The following is a 7,905-nucleotide window of genomic DNA, read 5'->3' as shown; positions in this document are numbered from 1 at the left end:
TTTCCTGTATTTCCTTCTTTATTTTTCCAAGTCAGAACCTTAGAGCTTTGTAGTGGATTTTGACTTTGGCCAATACCACTTAAATTGGTTAAGGTTGTGGTCAGAGGCCGGGTAGTAGGCCAATCACTTTGTTTTAGGATAGTCACATCATCTCCTGTGTCAACCAAGCTTTGGAATGCCTTTCCATCTAGCCAAATTGTCATCATAATTTTTGGTTTAACTATAGGCTGTAACCAGTATCCATCAGAGGAACCAAAACCTTGATCCACTCTTTTCGGATTCTTATATTTGTGATTAGTAGGGTACAATGGAAATAACAATAGTTGAGCTATCCTCTTTCCTGTAGGAATGGTGACTATATTCTGAATTGTCTGTGCCATTACCTTAATCTAACCCTGATAATCATTATCTATAACTCCAGGAAAATTTTGTAGTCCCTGCATAGTAGCACTGCTTCTTCCCACTATCAGGCCAAACACATTTTGATAGAGCGGTCCAAACACTACAGTGGGTAAGGATTGAAGTCCCATTTCTGGGGTTAATACTGTGTCAGTGGCAGAACTGAGGTCTAGTCCTGTGCTTCCTGGTGTTGCTTGACTGAGTTCAGAAAGGGATTGGTGTTTGCCAGTAGGACACTGACTGCTCCATATGCCTGGAGCTGGCCCCTGTTCCCGTTTCCCTGATTATGGGAAAGGGTGTTACCTTGTGTGTCTTGTTTAGACCTATAATCACTAGCCCAATGCCTTCCATGTTTGCAAAGTGGGCAGAGCCCAGGCTGTTTTCCAGACTGTCTCTGGCTTAACTCATTCTCTACCTTGCAATCTTTTGCAAAGTGTCCAGGCTTCCACATTTAAAACATGCCTTTCTGTCTTTACTTGCCAAAAAAATCTCTTACTGATTGTCCTTGCATGGCAGCCACAATACCTAAGCCCTGTTGGTAAGAGGGACCTATGTCAGAACAGAGTCTGATATACACAGTAAGGTCTGTCTGTTTCCTATAAGGTCTAATGGCCACTTGGCAGCAGAATTTGCATTTTCATATGCAAGTTGTTTCACATAATCTACACCTGCCTCTGCATTACCAAAAATCCTCCATGCTGCTGTCATTAATCAATGAACAAAGTCGGAAAATCGCTCATCAGGCCCTTGACTGACTGTTGTTAAAGATGCACCAGGGTCTCCTTTTACTGGAAGTTTATGCCAAGCCTTCATGGCTGCATTTTGAATTTGAGCATATAAACCTGGGTCATATTGCATCTGGTTATCACCAGAAGCAAATTGCCCTTCTCCTACTAAGGTATCAAAGGATCAACCATTGCCTGCCTGAATGTTTCACCTACTGTCTCTTTACAATCCTCATGATACTCTGATTTCCAAATAAGATAATCTCCACAACTAAGAACTGCTCTCACTAAAATATTCCAATCACTAGGAGTCAGCCACTCCTCTGCAGCAGACTCTAAAATTGAAAGAGTAAAAGGAGCAGTGGCACCATATTGAGATACTGCATTTCTTAATTCTTTAATAATTTGAAAATTAAACCCTGTGTGATGTCTCCAAACAACCCCTTGAGCGTCTCTGGTCTCTGATACAGGAAAAGGCTCAGCATTTCCCTCCTCTTGCTGATCTGTAGCTGAACTAAGGCTAGAGGATAGGGACTGCCTTTGGACACTGGGTTGAGGAACATGAAAATCTGGGGGATTTTAGCAGTTAGTCTCTTGAGAACTCTTCCCTGTTCTTAATTTCTGTAGCTGATTACTTAAGTCCTGATACTCTTTTTCTAACTCTATCAGTTGTTTAAGGGTTGAGATTTTGTCCTGTAACTTCTTTTTGGGTTCTACAACCATTGTCTCCATTGGGGGAGCACTTGGAGGTGGTGACACATAGGGAGAGGGCATCTCAGCATCATGAAATTTGACTTCCTCTTCCTCTTGGTCAGCACAATCTGGCTCTGACAAATTGTCATCAAAATTGGTTGTATTTTGGATTCTAACTTCCACTACCTTTTATTTTGAAAAAAAAAGACAGCATTCAAGAATAAAAGCAGAAAATTAACACATGTGAGCAGCAAACAAAATCAAAACTGAGAGTTGGATTCAGGTTGACTAATTTTTTGTTCTATTTATGTTGGGAGCCGATTCTTAGCAGAAAGCGGCTATCAGATTTGCAGCCATCTTGAGCCATATACCTTGACATGAGACTTGTATTACAATAGCCTACAACAGCTAAGCACACTCTGATAACATCTTGCTTCAGATACCCAGGACTTTCCTTGGGTGTGTGAGATTAAAGGTGTGTGAGATTAAAGGTGTGTGACTTAGAGATCAGATTTAGAGATAAGACCTAAGGGCATGATTAAATGTGTGACTTAGAGGCATGGCTTAGAAGTGAGACATATAAAAGGCAGAGGCAGAAGGCAGAGAATCAGATACTTCAGAGAGTAGAACTTGGAGTAAAACTTGGAGTAGGAATTAGGCATTAGGTAACTGGCACTTGGAAGAGAACTTGGAAGAAGTAACTTGGAACTTGGAGGCACTAGAGACCAGAAACTTAGGACTTGGGACTTGGAGAGAAGAGAGACCCAGTGAGGGACTTTGCTGGAAGAAGGATCTGGCAAAAATTCAGAAGTGAAATGAAGGTGATCACCACTGGAATCTGCTGCATCAAGAAAGGTAAGTCATGTTAATGAAAATGTGGCAAGAAATAAGTGAGCCCGAATTCAACTCTCTGTTTTTATTTCATTGCTTGCTGCTCATGTGTGTTAATTGTCTACTTTTGTTTTGTTGTTTGAATGCTGTCTTTCATGTTCAAAAGCACACTTTAACCTTGAGGAGTGGTAAGTCTCACTGGCCAATCAATGCTTCCAAGCAGACCTGCCAATCAGACAAGGAGGCGGATTATTCTGGATGCCAGTCTGCAAGTTCACTGTTCCTGTGCAGTCTTAAGTGGCTCTCTGTGTCCTGCTCTGAGTTCTGCTGTCGGGTGCTGTGTGGAGACCTCAAGGAAGCTCTGAAATCTCATCATGGTGAGCACAGGATCACTGAGCACAATGGGTAGGGATAGGAGGCTGAGCAGTGGGAGCTGGGGTGCTGGGTCTTCTCTGGGGCTGCATAGGAAGCATCAGTCAGATGTGACCACCTGTGAGGTCCCTGGTGATGCTCCTCACTTGTTAGATCAGGAGGTGACCTCTGAGTAACTTCACTGTCATGGCTGATTCTGAATCTGCCCAAAACATTTGGACCAGTTACTTTCTTGTAGAAACAAGTGATTTCTCTGACTCTGCAACACATGTGTCCAAACCCCTTTGTCTTTTATAGTATACATTAGGAAGACAGGTATAGCTGCGCAGTGGTGGCTCTTGCCTTTAATCCCAGCACTTGGGAGGCAAAGGTATTTGGATTTCTGAGTTTGAACCCAGCCTGGTCTACAGAGTGAGTTCCAGGATAGCCATGGCTACACAGAGAAACTCTGTTACAAAAACAAACAAACAAACAAAAGCTGATGTAATGAAGACAGGCATAAATCTAATAGATCTGCTTTCATACGTTACTTGTTCATACTTTGTTTTAGTTTTTTAATTTTTTTCTGTTTCAGTTTTTTATGTTGTTTTTTTTACATTTAGTGTTTCTTTTTTTTTCTTTTTTCTTTCTTTTTTTTTCTTTCTTTTTTTTTTTTTTTTTTTGGTTTTTTGAAACAGGGTTTCTCTGTGTATCCCTGGCTGTCCTGGAACTCATTCTGTAGACCAGGCTGGCCTCGAACTCAGAAATACGCCTGCCTCTGCCTCCCAAGTGCTGGGATTAAAGGCGTGCACCACCACGGACTGGCTAGTGTTTCTTTATTATGTGGTAAAAAGACTTTTTTTCCCTCCAATCCATTGGGTTTTTTGGATGCTTCTTGTCCATTAACAGGCATCTTCTTTTATTTAGGAAAAGATTTCTTTATGATTTCATTGAAACTATTTTCTAGACCTTTGGGCAGATAGTTTTCTTTTTTCTATTCCAATCATCTGTAATTGTTCCCTTCTCATATATTGCAGAATTTTGGGTTGTTTAGGGCTAGGAAACTTTTAGAATCCACATTTTTGACCGATGTATCCATTTTGTTTTATTCATCTTTAATGTCTGAGACTCTCTCTTCCTTTCCTGTTCCACAGAACAGGACCTTGTCTCTGTAGTTGTCAGTGAAGAGGTAATTTCAATGCTCTGCTCTCAGGGACTTAGTAACTGCTTAAGTCATTCCCTACCTCCATCACCTGCCTCTGTTGTCAGGTGTGCTTTATATAAATGGACCACCAGCTACACAGCTCTCTCTGTTTCTTCCCTGTCTCTGTTCTTTGCACATGCCCCTCTCTATTCTCTTTCTCTACTCTCATGTCTCTCTCTCTGCTCCCTGTCTGTCTGCCTGTCTGCATGTTCTCTTGTGCATCTCTATCCCTTTCCCAAACAACCTCTTTTGTACCTTATCTGTTGCCTGTTTTAATTTCTCAGGACCTGCTGTGATAGGATAGTTTGGATTTCTTGGTGACTTACTTTCCTGGTTGTTATTTATTATATTCCAATGGTGGTGTCTAGGCCTCTGGGTTTGAAGTGATTATTGATTTAGGTACTTATTTTTGGATTAGTCTTGTTTGGGTGGGAGTTTTGTTCCTGGGTTACTGTTTAATGTTTGGATTTGCAGAGAGATTTGGCTGAGTGTTGCCTCTTTTATTGACCTGTTTGTTTGTTATGTTCCAGAGGATATGCTTGCTAATGTTGAAAGCTGGGGGAAGAGGTGGGCAGGAAGAGATGATCTTAGTAATCTACAAGGAGACTTTGTCATTAATGAGGTTAGGCTGCTTCTGGTGTTTAGTAGTACTAGAGGCAACTGTGAAAATTTCATTTGAGATAACAAATATCGTGGTAGATCTACGGAAAAGTTATTTTGTGTCCTTTCAGGCATGGCATGTTGGTGAACAGGAACTATCTGTCCAAGTGGGGGCTGTGATACAGGGATGAGGCAGGAAATAAAGGGCAAGTGGGGATTGTCTGCAGTATCTTTAAGAGGCTGGCACAAGAGTGGTAATTTCCACTAGTATTCTTTTCCAATGGTGAGGGCCACTTGTATTCTGTGCCAGTTGTAACGGCAACTGATATTAGGGTTTGCAGTAAGAGACAATGAAGTATGTCTTGGAGAGCATACCTGTTTTACTGTCAGTCATGGCTTGCAGGTAAACAGTAGTATCTTTTGATAATAAAGGGCTTAGTCAAAAAGATGAGTTTATAAAGTCCAACCAACTCTGTTTTTGAGATTGCACAAAGTCCTCTTGAGCAGACATCCTATGACAAAACCCTCTTATCAACAGCAAGTCCAGGTAAAACAGCAGGGTTTAGCTACATATAGATAACTAATAAACCTTTAAAAAGGAAAAAAAAAAAAAAAGGTTAGCCTACCCATTATAGTTGTCAGATGGTTTTATCCCCTGTTTTTTGCCAGATATACAATTTCTTAAAAAGTAAGTTGCTGACCTGTATGTTAATGCCCCAAGCTTGCTGTAGCTGCATTAAATACACAGCACCCCTAGACTTGGTCTCTCAGTTTGGACCTGATGTGAGACTGGCTGGTGTGAATTCTTGTTACCGAGCTCATAGTACAGACCTTTGTGTATTTGCATTGCAATAGGTTCTTGGTGGTCTCTGGAATGCCAGTGACTTGGGCACAACATCTTGGTGAATGGACTAGAACCCCAAAACACTAAGGAATCCCAGCTGAAGTGTTGAAAGGTTGCCTGTTAAGATGTGTCATTGTTGCTAGGCAGTGATGGTGGAAGACTTTAATCTCAGCACTTAGAGTTGGAGGGAGGTGGATTTCTGAGTTCGTAGGCCAGCCTGGTGTATAAAGTGAGTTTCAGGACAGCCAGGGCTACACAGAGAAACCCTGTCTTGGAGAAACAACAAAAGAAAACAAAAATAAAAATCCCAAAAAAAACAAAAACATGTACATTACTAATATTTTCATCTGTTCATTTTTAACTGTCAAAACACATTTCCTTTTAGTAAAATTTAACTAATGTTGCTGTTTAAACTGGTTCATTTTATATTTATGCAAGATGAATACAGAAATGCAATGAATGCATAATTCTTTGCAGTAACTTCAGTAAAGAACAGTGAGTTCATTCTATCATTTTTGTTTCCTTGGTTGATTTTTACAGGGGAGGGAGGGTCTTAATATATAACCTTTGCTGTTCTGCAACACATCCCATAGACCATGCCAGCACCCAGCTCAATGATATACACCTGCCTGTACCTCTGTGATTAAAGACATGAGCAAATACACACAGCTTGCCCATCACATTTGTAGTTAGTAATTGTTCATACAGCTTTTCAGATGTGTGCTCAGTACAGTTGATCTGTTTCCCTCTGCATATCCCTCTCAGTTGCCATTTGTGTTGCAAGGCAATATCCTATTCAGAGGGTTCAGAAGTGACACAGGTGAACCCTGTGTCAAGGGTTCAAGTGTCAAAATTTCAAGTTTCTTCTAAAAGGACATGTTGATTATATTATAATTTGTGTGTCAGCAAATAAGTGGAGGAATCATGTGAATTATAAGATTATATTGTCTAGGAAGCATAACTTTACTTTGTAGTGATTTCAGTATCAGGCTTTGTGTTGTACACCTATATGTGATATTTTAGGAAGCAGTGAGTTTGGACGATGTGCATGTGAACTTCACTGAGGAAGAGTGGAATTTGCTGGATCCTTCCCAGAAGAAACTCTACAAAGATGTGATGCTTGAGACCTACTGGAACCTCACTGCTATAGGTAAGTCTGTGAATTTTCTTTTGCTTTTCAATATAAAAGAAAATTGTTTCTGAGTTATTGATGATTATTTCTTATTTCAATAGAGAACAAGTAATATTGAGTTGAATAAATCAGGTTCATTGCTGTGAAAATTCAGTGTAACTTGAATTTTGCCTAATTCCAATACCATATCATTCATTTTCTGGTTCCTTGGTTTCAGGCTATAATTTTGAAGACCATCATACTGAAGAACAACTACATCAAACTTCTAGAAGTCATGAAAGGTAATTTTAATATTTAAGCTAATACAAATATGCCTGTGAGAAAATTTTTCTATGATCTGGAAGCTTCAAAGAAAAGCAAGTGTGTAAAATATCAGTCATTTTATTGTAGCTATGATTATAATATTCTCCCCAAACTATGTACCTCAATGTCAGTTATCTGATTGGTGTTTCCAAGGCAATTCTGTAAGAAAGAAGAGAAGGAAACAAGTCCTTAAGCAATTCCTTTATTTGATTTGTATCTCGATTAGAACTATGTTGTGGAACTACCAATTTGTATAGTCTTATAATATTTAGATGTTGCACAATGAATAGTGATAAACATGTAACCATAACCTTCTAATAAGCAAATACTCCATGATAAAGTTGGTGATACTCATATTCTTGTAGTGAAACTTTTAAGTTTATGGCGAGGTCAAGAATGTTGTCGTGGAGAAACATTAATCATGTCTGCAATGAACAAAAGTCAATGTGTGTAATTTCAATGTGGAAACCTTTCATTTGTTCTTCCTTTTTAATGGGTGTATCAATTGTCAGAATGAATGAAACCCTGTGAGCATAGAGATACTAAAAGGAACAACGTACCTCTATCTACTGCAGAACAATGAGAAGATATGTAGTATTCTGCCTTTGGTAGACTTTCTGAATATGATAGATGTTTGCAATTAATTGGTTTTCTGACTTTACTGGGAATATCCCCAAAGTCACACTTCAGAAAATCTCTGTGGGTACTATAAATATGTAAATTCTTTTGTTAAACCTTGGTTCACAGTGCTGCTGTTGTGTGATGCACACTACAGGAAAAACTAAGAATGCAATCAGTGTTTTAATGCTCTGAGTTATCCCGA

General features: G+C 39.6%; 1 long non-coding RNA gene across 1 annotated transcript; it reads left to right on the top strand.

Moving 5' to 3' along the window:
• Positions 1-1,686: 1,686 nt before the first annotated feature.
• Positions 1,687-7,060, top strand: LOC143437337 (uncharacterized). Its single transcript, XR_013106857.1, has 3 exons — positions 1,687-3,025; positions 6,671-6,797; positions 6,997-7,060. It is a non-coding gene; the product is annotated as an uncharacterized LOC143437337 (long non-coding RNA).
• Positions 7,061-7,905: the final 845 nt, after the last annotated feature.

The sequence above is a fragment of the Arvicanthis niloticus genome, chromosome Y, assembly GCF_011762505.2.
Source record: "Arvicanthis niloticus isolate mArvNil1 chromosome Y, mArvNil1.pat.X, whole genome shotgun sequence".
Taxonomy (NCBI): domain Eukaryota; kingdom Metazoa; phylum Chordata; class Mammalia; order Rodentia; family Muridae; genus Arvicanthis; species Arvicanthis niloticus.
The sequence above is the reverse complement of the archived record's forward strand: the minus strand, read 5'-3'. Positions and strand labels throughout refer to the sequence as shown.